We start from the raw sequence: 14,273 nt of genomic DNA on the forward strand, positions 1-14,273 counted from the left end.
TCAGGGTGCGTATCTCCGGTCTCTGCTTCCATCTTCATAGGACCCTCTCCTCTTCTGTCTTTTTTTTTTTTTTTAAAGATTTTATTTATTTATTTGACAGAGATCACAAGTAGGCAGAGAGGCAGGCAGAGAGAGAGAGGAGGAAGCAGGCTCCCCGCTGAGCAGAGAGCCCGATGCGGGGCTCGATCCCAGGACCCCGGGATCATGACCCGAGCCGAAGGCAGAGGCTTTAACCCACTGAGCCACCCAGGCGCCCCTCCTCTTCTGTCTTATAAGATTACTTGTCATTGGATTTAGGGCCCACCCAGATAGTCCAGGCTGATCTCATGTCAAGGTTCTTAATTGTAAGTAGGGGTGCCTGGGTAGCTCAGTTGGTTAAACAGCTACCTGGGTTAAGGCCTTGATCCCAGGGTCCTGGGATGGAGCCCCATGTCGGGTTCTCTGCTTAGTGGGGAGCCTGCTGCTCCCTCTCCCTCTGCCTGTTGCTTCCCTTGCTTGTGTTCTCTCTCTCTCTCTCAAATAAAGAAATAAAATATTACAAAACAAAACAAAACAAAAAAGAGTCTTAATTGTAGCTGCAATGACCCTTTTTCCAAATGAAGTCATATTTGAGGGTTAGGGGTTGGACATAACTTTTCTGGGGCCACCATTCAACCCACTATACTGACGTTGTGGAGAAAAGAGACTTGTCTTGGTGGGAAATTAGTTATTAATAAACCTATTCCTTGACCTATTAAGTAGGCTAAGAACTCCATGTAAGCTATGAATTTGGGGCACCTGGGTGGCTCAGTTGGTTAAGCATCTGCCTTCAGCTCAGGTCATGATCCCAGGGCCCTAGGATAACACGTGGGGAGCCTGCTTCTCCCTGTCCCTCTGCCTGTTGCTCCCCCTGCTTGTGTGCTTGCTCTCTCTCTCTCTCTTTCTGTCAGAAAAATAAAATTTAAAAAAAATCTTTAAACTATGAACTTACTTAGTTAAAAATATATGTATTTGTATGTCCATATATAAATGGGATTGTTTTCTAGGTGGAGACATTACACTCTGATTTTTACTTTCTTCTCATGTTTGGTCATATCAGATTATTTTTGAAATCCGTTTTATAATTGGAAAAATCCTACAAAGCTCTTTATAGTTCAAGGAAAAGCTTTTGTCGAATTATATGAAAAGACTTACATTGCATGAGAAGTGGGTTTTTTCCTGTTCCTACTGATGGAGGTTTCTGAGGAAAGGGTTTTAAACTGTGAAAGAAGGTTCATTTAGACTCTTGAACTTTAAAAATAGCTGGAATTGGGGGCACCTAGGTGGCTCAGTTGGTTAAGTGTCTGATGCCTGATTTCAGCTCAGGTCATGATCTCAGGATGGTGGGGTTGAGAGTCTGCTTGAGATTCTTTGCCTCTCCCTCTTCCTCTGTCCTTCCCCTTCCCTCTCTTTTACATACTCTTTCTCTCAAATGAATAAATAAATAAAAATCTTTTAAAAAGTAGCTGGAATTGATTTAAGATTTTATTTTTTTATTTGACAGAGATCACAAGGAGGCAGAGAGAGGGAGAGGAGGAAGCAGGCTCCCCGCTGAGCAGAGAGCCTGATGTGGGATCATGACCTGAGCTGAAGGCAGAGACTTAACCCACTGAGCCACCCAGGCGCCCCGCTGGAATTGATTTAAAGTAAGTTGTGGAAATGGTGACTGTGAGGAGATGGACATGTTAATTATTTTGACTATAGTGGTCATTTTACTGCGTATATATGTGTATGTTTATCAAATCATCATACACCTTAAATGTGTGTATTTTTTATTTAAGAGTTTAGTTGTAGAGCCATAATTATTTATATTACAGAAAAGTATATGCTCTTCTTGTTTCTGAATATGAAGTGTAAAGAAGGGTAAGTGAGCTGCTTTCTAGTTGGAAGGCCTGAGGAGGAACATGGTCAGGCATGGACAATGAAAGAAGATTTTATACACTGCCAGTGTAGGTCCTCAAACCAGCTGAGATGAGTAACTGATGAAACCATATTTTTTCCTTTCCTTGACGTTTTGAAGTACTTTAAAGAAGTAGGGAAGAGGCTTAGGTCAAGACTGAATGCCCTGCCTGTCACCAGACTCACAAATATATACACATTTATCCTAGGTCCTAGAATTTAGCGAGGTGACATTTAGTAAATCAGTCATTGCTTTGAGACACCAAATGGTATCTTACAGGCTTGGGAAAGTTAATGTTCTTTCAAAATCACCAGGAAGCTCCCAAGGAGTATACCACTGGCAAAATCTGAAAATAATTTACAGCAGAGTTTAATACATTGTCCTTTGCAGAAACTGTTTCCTTTCCATTTAATACATTTTTAAAAATTACAGTCTATCCTAACCACAAAAAAGAAATAACTGATTGAAAATTAAATTGTACTTGGGTATGTGTGAGTATCTTAAAATCTATGCAATGAAAATACTTTGAAGAAACAAATTCAGAATTAATGAAGTCACCTGACCGTGAATCTCTCTTAATGCTGGGAGCTCGCTCCCCAACAGATGGTGCTAGCTCTCCTCTAGTTAGAGCTGCTCTGGTCTACCCTTTCTTAAAATGTACCATGCATGACCTTGAAGGTGAAGGGTGATGTGGTGATTTGCTTAGAATGTATTGTAAACTTTCTTCTGTTGCCCCAAACTTCAGCTTATAAAACATTATTCCAACAATCCAGTTGAAACATCTATGATTGTATCCTCTTAGGAAGTTGATTTCTTCCACAGTAGCTGTAGGAAATAATTTAAAAGGTCATTTATATGATAACAATGGATGGTATTTAACTCTTTCAGAAACATTGGCTTACAGAAGGCCTGCCACTTACCTGCATATTCCCCCAAAATGACACTCGGTCTTGAAAATGTTAGAGGTGTGTGCTTCTTCCTCACCTAATTAATTTGGCAATTGTTTAGTGGTAGATCACCACTAAACATCACTAACATCACTAAACATCACTAAACACCACTAACATCACTATGTTAACCATAGTGCTAGGAACTGGGGATGAAAATAGAAGTAATGCTTTATAATTCTGAGAGACCCAGCCCAGTGTTTCCCAGACGTAAGTCAAATATTTTCATATATCCTACGAGATTTTTGCCATGATGTACTTTTTAACTGGAATAGGCTTATTATTTTTCTTTAAATTAGCTTACTTTTTAAAAATAAGATTATTTATTTATTTGACACACAGATCACAAGTAGGCAGAGAGGCAGGCAGAGAGAGAGGAAGGGAAGCAGGCTCCCTGCTGAGCAGAGAGCCCAATGCGGGGCTCGATCCCAGGACCCAGAGATCATGACCCGAGCTCAAGGCAGAGGCTTTAAGCCGCTGAGCCAGAGCCACCGAGGCGCCCCTAGCTTACTTTTATTTTAAAAGAACATTCTATCACCAATATTAATTTTAGAAGTTTCACAGAGGATAATCATTAAAAAATATCATTTTATTTAAAAAAATGTAAATTCTAGCCTATTACCTTTATCTACAAGGCTTCCAAGGCTGAGGCCTGCTATCTCTTAAAAAGGGAAATTAATCACACGATAGAGAGATGCTAAAGCCACCCTAGCACCAAACTAAAATGTTTTTCCAAATGTAGATTATTAAAAGGGGGCCAGCTCTCACCCTATGCAATTCAACATTTGGTGATATTTAATGCCGCATAAAACCATCTGTAGTACCACCAACAGTGAGTGTCCTGCATTTTGGGAGACATTCTAACTAGGGAGAGATGCACGTGTAAACAAATCATTACAGTACAGTTTCATTAATGGTACATAAAGATTTCAGAGTACTTTGTAGAACATGACGGAAACAGATTAGCTCTCTGGGGGGAAGGAAGGCTGCAAGTTATTGTAAAGAAAATCGATGTTTGAGCCATTTATTGAAGGATGAGTATAAATTCACTGAGGAATAGTAAAAACAGGGCCCTTCAGAGAAAGTGAACTAGCCGAGCGAAGGCACAGTGTGGTAGGAATAGTGTGCTGTGCTGAACTAATAAGAGGGGACGGAAGAAGGAATGCTAAAGAGATTGGAATGGAGATTAGGAGCTAAATGTCAAGAGGATGTGTGTGTGTGTGTGTGTGTGTGTGTGTGTGTGCGCGCGCGCGCGCGCACATGCGCGCGCACACGCACAACACCTGCGCCAAGGAGCTTTGTCTTAATTCCTTCGGTAATGGGATTCCATCAAAAGTTTTTACACAGGGGATTAATAAAATCATATCTACATTTTATAAGGATGGTTCTGACAGATGCACAGGATGAATTACAGAGAGTAGTGACAAGCAGATCAGTTAAAAGTCTCTTGCATGTAAATGTAAATATATATATATGTATACATATATATATTTATATATTATAAAGATTTTATTTATTTGAGAGAGAGCTAGCATGCACAAAAGTGTGTATGAGGGGGGCATAGGGAGAGGGAGAAGCAAACTCCCCACTCAGCAGGGAGCCTGATAATGGGCTTGATTCCAGGACCCTGAGATCATGACCTGAGCTGCAGGCATATGCTTAACCAACTGGGCCACCCATGCGTCCCTGAAATATATTTTCTCCTTAAAAAATATTTCTTAAATTAAAAAAAAATTTCTTAAATCAGAGAAAGATAAATACTTTGTGATCTCACCTATATATGGAATCTTTAAAAAAAAAAATGTATCTTATAGATATGGAGAACACACTGGTGGCTTCCAGAGGCAGGGAATGGTGATTGGGCAAAATGGGTGCAGAAGGTCAAAAGGTACAAACTTTCAGTTATAAGAAAGTAAGTCCTGGGGGTGTACTGTACAGCATGGTGGCTATAGTTAACTATACTTTATTGTATGTTGAAAGTTCCTAATAGAGAAGACCTTAAAAGTTCTCATCACAAGAGAACAAAAATTTGTAACTGTGTGGTGATGGATATTAACTATACTTATTGTGGTGATCATTTTTTCATATATGCACGTATCAAATCATTATGTTATATACCTAAATCTAACACAGTGTTGTATGTCAATTATATCTCAAATTTAAAAAAAGATGTTTCTTAGCTTTGTCTATGGAAAAGACTTAGAGACAATGACCAGCTCAGTGGCATTCAGCATCCCTAGAGCCCACACTCTAGTCTTTATTATTTTTCCTTAAAGGAACCATGACTTTGGAAGCGTATCTAATGCCAGGTCTAGGGCAGGAAATGAACAAGATAAGCCTTGGATATCTTGTCATATCAGAGAGAAAGAAGCCGTCAAAGTCTTCTGGGGTCATGGGAAAAGGATTCGAAAGACAACACTGGCTAAAGAGGGGACAATTTAAATATCAATCAGAATAGTAACTGAAATGAATTAAAACATATCAAATATTTTTAAGTATACAAGTTCATAATTATACTAAAAAAAAAAGCCTAATTGATCACCTTTTGGTTTTTATTTAGAGAGGAAGTGGGGAGGGGGTGTGTGGAAGGAGCACAGGCAGAGGGAGAGACAGAACCTTAAACAGGCTCCATGCCCAGCACAGAGCCAAACGCTGGGCTTGATCTCCCAACCTTAATATCATGACCTGAGCAGAAATCAAGATCCCTTAACCGAGTGAGCCATGTAGGTGCCCCAACAAGAAGCTTTTTTTTAATTGACTCTCTCCTTACCCTGGATTAGCTCCCCTGGTAGACTGCTCAGGTTGGCAGGATGAAATATTTCCAGGTATTACTAGGGGGAGTTTGTTATGGAGCTGGCGTGAGGGCTGGTGGAGGCATGACAACTCAGCAGAATTCTGTTCTAGGCTTTCGGTGCTAATGAAGGGCATCAGACCACTGTAGAGCTTGGCTTCAGGTGTCCTTGGGAAACCACAAGTGGTGGTGGTACAGCCACAAACTGGCTGGATGATGGGAATCTGGACCGTCCTCCGTGGTCTCCAGCTGGCGTCAGTGGTGTGTGCATCTGTCATCCGCCTTTGGTGGGCCTCATATTTGTTTAGACTTGTCCAGTTGGCTAGAAGCTGGCTTTACATGAAATGGAGAATACTGCTTTCACAAATACTGGCTCAACATGTCAAAAATACCAGCTGCAGTAATTCAAGATAGTATCAACTCCTTGACAAGCCTGGTTTTGTTCAAAAGGGGAATGCAAGGATTGAGTCATCTTTGGAGGATACTAGCCTCCAAAGTATCCTTTGGATACTATCCTCCTTGTATCCTTTGGAGGATACAAGAAAGAGTCATCAACAATTCAGAGCCTGGTGGACACCTATGGGAAGCAGAAGAGAACACACCTGAACATGATGGAGGAAATCATTTCCCTAATAAAAGAACTTAAGGAAGAAAGATCCAGACACACAAGGCAAGAAGAGGTGATGGCTGAAATTCTAAGAATGACCCGGTCACTGAGCTAAGAGTCACCACATCTCAATAAGCATTTCCAGCCAACAGCTCCCTCATTATCCCTCCCAAGGGTGGGCGTGGTCTAAAAGCAGAGCTGCTTTTTCCTTCTATTCAGGCCTCCTGTGCTGCCAGGAGGCAGTCACCTACCTACGCTCCAATATGAGGTTCATTACTACCCTGATCCAAGGAAATAGTACCTGTGGAGACCTCCTTTTCCTTCTCATTTCCTGGGAAGCAGTTCCCTTCCTTCTTTTTGGGCTGGAGTCTCTCCTCCACCTCCAAAATCCTAAAAAATGGGTGCTCTTTTGAGGTTAATCCAATTTTCAAATGAACCACCTATTGGAGCCAACATCAGAAACTCCAGACTTTTAAAATGATGTCTCTTCAAAAGGAATTTTAATTTCATTCATCGGCATTTTAAATGTTATTTAAAGGACCATTCCTTTTGATCAAAGTAACATCCAATAGAACTTAAGTTCTCAGAATAATAGTTTTTTTTTTTTAAGATTTATTCACTTATTTGGAGAGGGGAGGGGCAGAGGGAGAGGGAGAAAAGGCAGGGAGAACCTCAAGCAGACTCCCCGCTGAGTGCAGAGCCCAAGTGTGACTCAAACCCAGGACCTTGAGATCATGATCTGAGCCAAGATCAAGAGTCAGATGCTGGGGGCCTGGGTGGCTCAGTGGGTTAAGGTGCTGCCTTCGGCTCAGGTCATGATCTCAGGGTCCTGGGATCGAGTCCCGCATCGGGCTCTCTGCTCAGTGAGGAGCCTGCTTCTCTCTCTCTCTCTCTCTCTCTGTCTCTGCCTGCCTCTCCATCTACTTGTGATCTCTCTGTCAAATAAGTAAATAAAATCTTAAAAAAAAAAAAAAGTCAGATGCTTAACTGACTGAGCCACCTAGGTGCTCTTTCAGAATATAACTATAATAATATATATATTATTGGACATATTTATATATTTTTTATAATTTTATATTTTTATAATTATACATTTTAAAATAATTTTATTATTTTATATAATCATATAAAGTTTTTATTTTTTTTTCTTTAAATATTATATAGATACTGTGTTTTATTTGATTACATGTGCAGTTTATCAATGGTGTACAATTCCAAGTGGATTCTATAGAGTTCTTCAGAGGGTCCCACGCAGGACTGACCCCTAGCTGTGTCTAGTAATTCAGTAATACACATTTTATTGGCTTTCTCTTTTTGCCCATGTCACTCCCCTGTTTTCTGGCATTATCTTCCAAAGAAGTCACCTGCCCTTTGAGTCCCTGCCTCTGCTTCCAGGGGAAACGAAACAAAGGCATTGAATGTACATCCAACCATACTAGGTAAAACTAGACCCTCTTGCCTTCTTCTACTAGGGTTGTAGTTAATGTGGACATTGCCATCAGTAAATGAAGCTTAGTCACGTCTCTCTGAACCTCAGTTCTTGTCAGAGAGAAAGTGTGCCATGGGGACAATGTCATCCCCAGATGGCGGGTGCCTCTGGCCCATGAATTCTCTAGAGCCCTTCTGTGCGGTCTGTGCCTTCTCACATGTTCCTGAGTGTATCAGTCACGTTAAATTCAATGAGATTGACTGAGCTGTGCCTTGCTTACTCGATTGTTTTTCTGTATCACCCAGAAAAGTACTGCAATCTTTGGTTATAGTTGTCCCCCCATAGTGGTGGGTGTCAACCAGTGTTTGACACCAAGCTAGTAATTCGTTTTCAGTAGGATAGTGGTGAGTGGGTGCGTTGGATAATTTTAGGAGCTGAGAGACTGGAGTAATTCTGCACTTAAGCCAATCCTGGTATGTGTCAGAGACCATCTCATGAAAACTAGGTGTGCCCCCATCAATCTTGGGGTGTATGATAAACAACAAGGTAGAACATTGTCCAACACAGGACACTGAATACGAGCAGTCTTTTTTTTTTTTTTAAGTCACCTGCAGCCTCTGAGGCCAAGATATGCCCTTGAACTAAGAGCTTTGGGATTAGAACAGGTGTCCGGTACTGGTATCTCAAGGAATCATGCTCACAGGACTTTAGACTGGGAATAGGGTGGATGTGGCAGAGACATTCTTCAAAAGTCTACTGATTCTTGGCTCTCTGTCTTTATTTAAGAGAAAAAAACATCAAAAAAGAAAAACGATTGGAAGCTTGGCTGAGTGTGCTAACTTGTGGCTTCACTGTACTGTACTTATCCTTAGGTCTTACTTTGTAGGTACCCCGATATTAGCATCTTTGGCTTTTTTTCTCCTGGGCTAGTTTTTTAAATTTGTTTTGTTGTTGTTGTTCTATTTTTCAGGAGAGAGAGCCCTTCTATCCTCCTGCGGAAGGTTCAGACCTGGCTGCTGTCATTCTAGGAGCTGAGTAAGGACACGGCACTAAAGGTTCTCACAACTCAATACACAGAATTTAACTTAACCTCCCGATTTTACCATTTGCCTTACTTCCCTGAAATACCCCTGAGGCTGGAGCTCTGTTTTAACTTTTCCATCGAGAATGCCTGTCTTCTTCTGTCGGAATGGGAAGGATTTAGCTGCCTGTATGCACCACCATAGAGCCGGCATCTGGAGCACTAGCTGCTCCTTATATGGGCTTACAACTCGTCTTGTCACCTCAAAGTGACAGGTGCCTCCAGTGTCACAGTTGTTTTGTCTTGCCTTTTGGCTTTTCTGACTGCCAGTGCTGAAATTTCAGCTTTCTCTGCTTTGTGAAGTCTCCATACCTCCTCCTGCTTGCCATTTTCCATGTTGTATTCTAGCAGCAAATCACCTCTCGGAAAGAACGTTTCTCAGCTTCCCTTGCATCTAGTTGGGGAAACAGGACCAATTTCTGGCCAAAGACACATAGAGGGAAATGCTATGAGAGACCCCCGGAGTGCCCCCTTAAAGGGGTCTGATCCCAGTGACGGATACTCCTTTTACTATTCTCCCTTCTTCTTACTGCCTGGAATGTGGGCACAAGGGCTGGAATGCCAGGAATTATCTTGAACTCACGAGGAAACCTTGAGGAAGAAAGCTGTGTAGTAAAATAGAGATACAGGAGCCTTGGTTTCTGGTGGCTGCAGATTTGCCCTGGAGTAACACCAGAAATAAAATGCTGTAAGTTGGGTTGTAGGGTTAAATGCTGCTGCGTCTAATCTTAGCTCATTCATCTTTTATCCTACCCCTTTAACCAAATCTTTGATGGTGGCAAGAGGCAGGACGAACAATCATCAAAGTTGCTAAAATAGTGAGCAACCCAACCTTGCTCCTCAAACCACCTGAATGAGATCCCCACCTTCCAAATCAGAGTGTCCTTTGTGCAGTGATACCACTAAGTAGGACCAGAAATACATCTACAATTTGGGGGACTTGATGTTTCTACAGTTTAGGACACTCATCTAAGAAAAAGAAGACAAAATTAGATACTCATTTAGGTGGGGTTCCTTAAAAGCAGAGCCTGAGATGGGGATTCCTGAGCAAGTAATTTATCAAGGGCTGGCTCTCAGGAAATTGTTGGGGAGTGAGGGATGCAGGAGAGGGCCAGAGAAGCTAGGCAAAGGTGTGGTTTCAGAAGATATCTAGCCTTGGCCTGACCTCCTGGGGAGCTCTGGAATGTATGTTACCCTGCTATAAGACAAGGGTTTTAGGCCCCAGCATCAGTCAGTCATGGAGGTGGTCCAGATCCCAGTCATCTCTAGGGAAGTGGCTCCCCGAAGCTACGGGTGTCAGCTGCAGCAGGGTGCAGATGTGAGTCCTTAGTAATCAACACTTGCAGCAGCTGGGATGAGTGTACTGTCTTGCTGGAGGGAATTAAGTCAGGAATTTGTCCCAGGTACAAAAGGAAAGAATGGAAATAGTCATTTAAACATTTTTAAAGTCCCTCCCCCTGCTCTTGTGCTCTCTCTCACTCTCTTCCTCTCCAATAAATAAATAAAATCTTTAAAAAAGTTGCAGAGGGGCCTGGATGGCTTAGTCATCTGCCTTCAGCTCAGGTCATAATCCCAGCGTTGTGGGATCGAGTCCTCCCGCATTGGGCTCCCTGCTCAGTGTGGAATCTGCTTCTCTCTCACTCTACTCTGTGCTGTCATGCACTCTTGCCCTCTCAAATAAATGAATAAACTCTTCTTTAAAAATAAATTTAAAAAATAAGATTTTTTAAAATTGGGGTGCTGGCTAGCTCGATCAATAGAGCATGGGACTGTTGATCTCAAGGTTGTGAGTTTGAGCCCCATGTTGGGCATAGAGATTATTTAATAAAAGAAAAATTTAAACTTTTAAAAATTGATAAAAATTGTAAATATCTGAAAATCCAGGAAAAAATTTATGTATTACAGGTACCCAGAATCTCTCTATAACACTATTTCTCCTTTTTTGCTTTTCTGCATAGACTTTGATCTCTCTTTCTCTCTCTTTTTTTTAGTAGGTTTCATGCCCAGCATGGAGCCCAACATGAGGTGGGGCTTGAACTTACAACCTTAAGATCAAAACCTAAGCTGATGAGTCAGATACTTAACCCATTGAACCACCCAGGCACACACCTCTTTCTCTTTTTTTTTAAGTAATCTCTGTGCCCAACGTGGGGCTCGAACTCACAACCCTGAGATCAAGAGTCACATGTTCTACTGACTAAGCCAGCCAGGCACCCTTGATCTCTTCCTCGTATGACAGTGGTTTGCAATATTGGATGATTATATAAGGATGATTTAGTTTAGCATGATTGTTTAAACTTGTTTTTTTATTACTGATAATTTGGAAAAGACTTTTTTTTGAAGATTTTATTTATTTATTTGACAAAGAGAGATCACAAGTAGAAGGAGAGGCAGGCAGAGAGAGAGGAGGAAGCAGGCTCCCCGCTGAGCAGAGAGCCCGATTCGGGGCTCGATCCCAGGACCCCGGGATCACAACCTGAGCCAAAGGCAGAGGCTTAACCCACTGAGCCACCCAGACACCCCTGGAAAAGATTTTTGAGCTTCAGAATTCATGACTAGTAATGTCATCTATATTTTTAGAATTATTGTCAAATATAGTAAAACCTCTGTCACATACGAACTGTAAGATTTAAAGACATTTCAAGTTTTCTTGGGCAGTGATAACCTTTAAATCTTTTTGTGTAGGAGGTGCCTGGGTGGCTCAGTCGTTGAGCATCTGCCTTCGGCTCAGGTAAAGATCCTGGTAGTCCTGGGATCGAGCCCTGCATCAGGCACCCCGCTTGGCAGGAAGCCTGCTTCTCCCTCTCCCACTACCCCTGCTTGTATTCCCTCTCTCACTGTCTCTCTCTCTCTGTCAAATAAATAAATAAGATCTTTTTCAAAAAATCTTTTTGATTAGGCCACAGACATCAACCAGTTTGTCTGCTACGTCCTGTCTCAGTGGAATAGAGTGAGTTTTATGTTATCCTTATTGATGCCAGTATTTTGCATTAAATCAAGGGTCAATTAATCTTCTCCCAATGAGTGACATGTCATCAGCCTTTGTGAAAACAAGATGCATCAGGTATGCTAAGACACAATCAGTACTTTGCAATGCATATATAACGTATTACTTCAAGACAGATGTACTCATTGTGTAGAGTCCTGCTAAGTGTGTACACTACAGACAGTAATTCTGATAAATTCTATTATGCACAAAAGAGTGGGGAGAAACCATGATACATTTGTAATTGTATTCATCACATTGTTGAGTATATCACTGACAGAATAGAACTTCCTTTTTGACAAGGAAGATGAAAATAGACTCTTGCCGTCTTAATAATTTTGCTTCTCTAGCATTTGGAAGAATTTCCAATAAGTTGACTTCCAATAAACTCCATTCATTTCAAATCTTGTTTATTCTCCTCTACCCACACACTGCATTGGTGGATAAGGTCACATTGCAATATGACTCTGTCGCTTCACTTTTGTGTGACAGGATGCCAAGAGAGTGGGCATAGCAGACAGTAGGGATACTCCTGGAAGCCATTTCTGCACCTGGACAGCTACCAATACTTTCCTTTACACAAAAGGACTGCAAAACACATAATTATATTTTGGTAAACCCAAACCAAACGTATGCTTAGTTCAACTTTCCATTAAATGGATCCCAACATGCTTATGGCCATTCCAATGTGACATGACTGAGGGAAAGTCAGAATGGAAAGAGATGGTGGTCTTAACTGACTATGATTAAAATACCTTCTTTGAATTTTACTCAAATATATGACGATGTGAAAGCATTTCTAAGCCCGTTTTGGGCCTTGAAGCTTAAGCTTCGTTAAGTTGTGCAGTATCTCTGCCTGTGGGTAGGACAGGTAGAATAACACTCAACCCAGGAACATTTAGTTTATTTATGCAGTTGTCACCATGGCACTGGGAAATACAACAGCCACTATGTCCCAAATGTCCTTGAGATTCAGGAACATCCTTTTATCCACAAATCCAACTCTTCTCCTTGATCTTAATCTCTGTTTTTTGCATAAATTTCTCCCAAATTTCACTTCTCTTTCTTCCTCTTTTTTGTGGTTACAGGAATTTCAAATGGTGAAGTCTCATCCTTGTTGTTAGACCTGCGTTTCCAAGAATCTTGCTGATCAAGACACATGCTTACCAAATGAGTCGTGTTCACCCAACTCTGCTAATCCAGCACAATTTATTTCTAACAAATTAATACACAAAGTATTTTTTCAAACATATATATCTGCATGATGCTTTAATCACTTGTATCATTTCTAACCAGATATACTATATATACATTTATACTTGGAAAAATTTGGTGTCTTATGTACTTATAAATCTTGTAAACTTCCTCAGAACAGATTTCTCTTTTGATCAATTCTATATTTCATCATAAGTTTAAAAAAAATGTGGCAGTATAGCAGGGGATGGTGGCCAATATCTCTGGTATGAGCAGCAGAAGCTGAAAGTGGGATCCATTGCTACAATATTTTTACTTTGCAGACCAGCTGATACTTTTCATAAGGTGGTTCTGTCAGCTTTTAAGGCTTTTCCACTTCCTTAGGCTTGCTCTGTGGTCAGATTGGTGGACTGCTGAAGCTGATTATCTGTCGCGTGATTTAATTTCCTTGCGTGCACCAATCTCAGTACTACTGAAGCTTTACTAATTATTACTCTTTCAGATACCAAGTTGACCAAAGGTGACTAACAAGCACTTGCTGAGTTTCTCTATTGATTTAAAAATATACAGTGAAGCTAATGGGAATATTAGTACTCAAAAGTCAAAAGGGGACATCGGAAGCACTTCATAGAATTTGGAGTTTGAAACTGAAATCTAGGTTAAAGTGTGGAGAGTTTGTTTATTTCACAGCCTTGGGTACTTGAAGATCAAATTCCCTTAGATTAGCAGCTACATCAGGTGTTCCTGTTATGCAATGTAGAAACTCAGGTTTAATATGATCTTGCATGAAACTTATTTAGCCATTAATTGAAAGCAGACAAATAGACTGATTAGGTCATGACTTGGCAACTTTGGTCATTCTCTTTATTTATTTCTTTATTTAGCTGAGTTTGCTTTCTTTAACTTCCCCTTCAGTGTGTGATCCATGGACTAAAAATGCAGGGTTTTTTGTGTGTATTTTATTTATCACAGACTTAATTTTTTTTAAATATCTAAAGAAGACTACAACGATGTAAAAATTTTACGGCTGCATAGTTTTCTTTCTCTCTCTCTCTCTTTCTTTCAAACACATTGCATTATTCATTAAAATTATGTGTCATAGGGTCTGTCTCTTTTAACGATGACTGTAAATCACTGGACATAATAACTTTAGGCTTTTATTCCCATCTCAAATGTAGTGGTATACACTGTTATACAATTAATTTGGTTATGTGCTAAATTCTTTTTTTAAATTTTTAATTTTTTTGAGAGATAGAGTGCATGCTACAGAGGGGGTGGGCAGAAGGGGAGAGAGAGAGAGAAAGAGAGAATGCCCAGTAG

The 14,273-nt window shown here is 40.7% G+C and overlaps 1 long non-coding RNA gene across 1 annotated transcript; it reads left to right on the forward strand.

The window, feature by feature from the left end:
• The first annotated feature begins 1,612 nt into the window (after positions 1 to 1,612).
• LOC116868080 lies at positions 1,613 to 13,947 on the forward strand. The gene is made up of 4 exons (XR_004382736.1): positions 1,613 to 1,664; positions 8,663 to 8,988; positions 11,673 to 11,837; positions 12,848 to 13,947. It is a non-coding gene; the product is annotated as an uncharacterized LOC116868080 (long non-coding RNA).
• Positions 13,948 to 14,273: the final 326 nt, after the last annotated feature.

The sequence above is a fragment of the Lontra canadensis genome, unplaced genomic scaffold (assembly GCF_010015895.1).
Source record: "Lontra canadensis isolate GAN:19392208 unplaced genomic scaffold, GSC_riverotter_1.0 scaffold14, whole genome shotgun sequence".
NCBI classification, from domain to species: Eukaryota; Metazoa; Chordata; class Mammalia; order Carnivora; family Mustelidae; genus Lontra; species Lontra canadensis.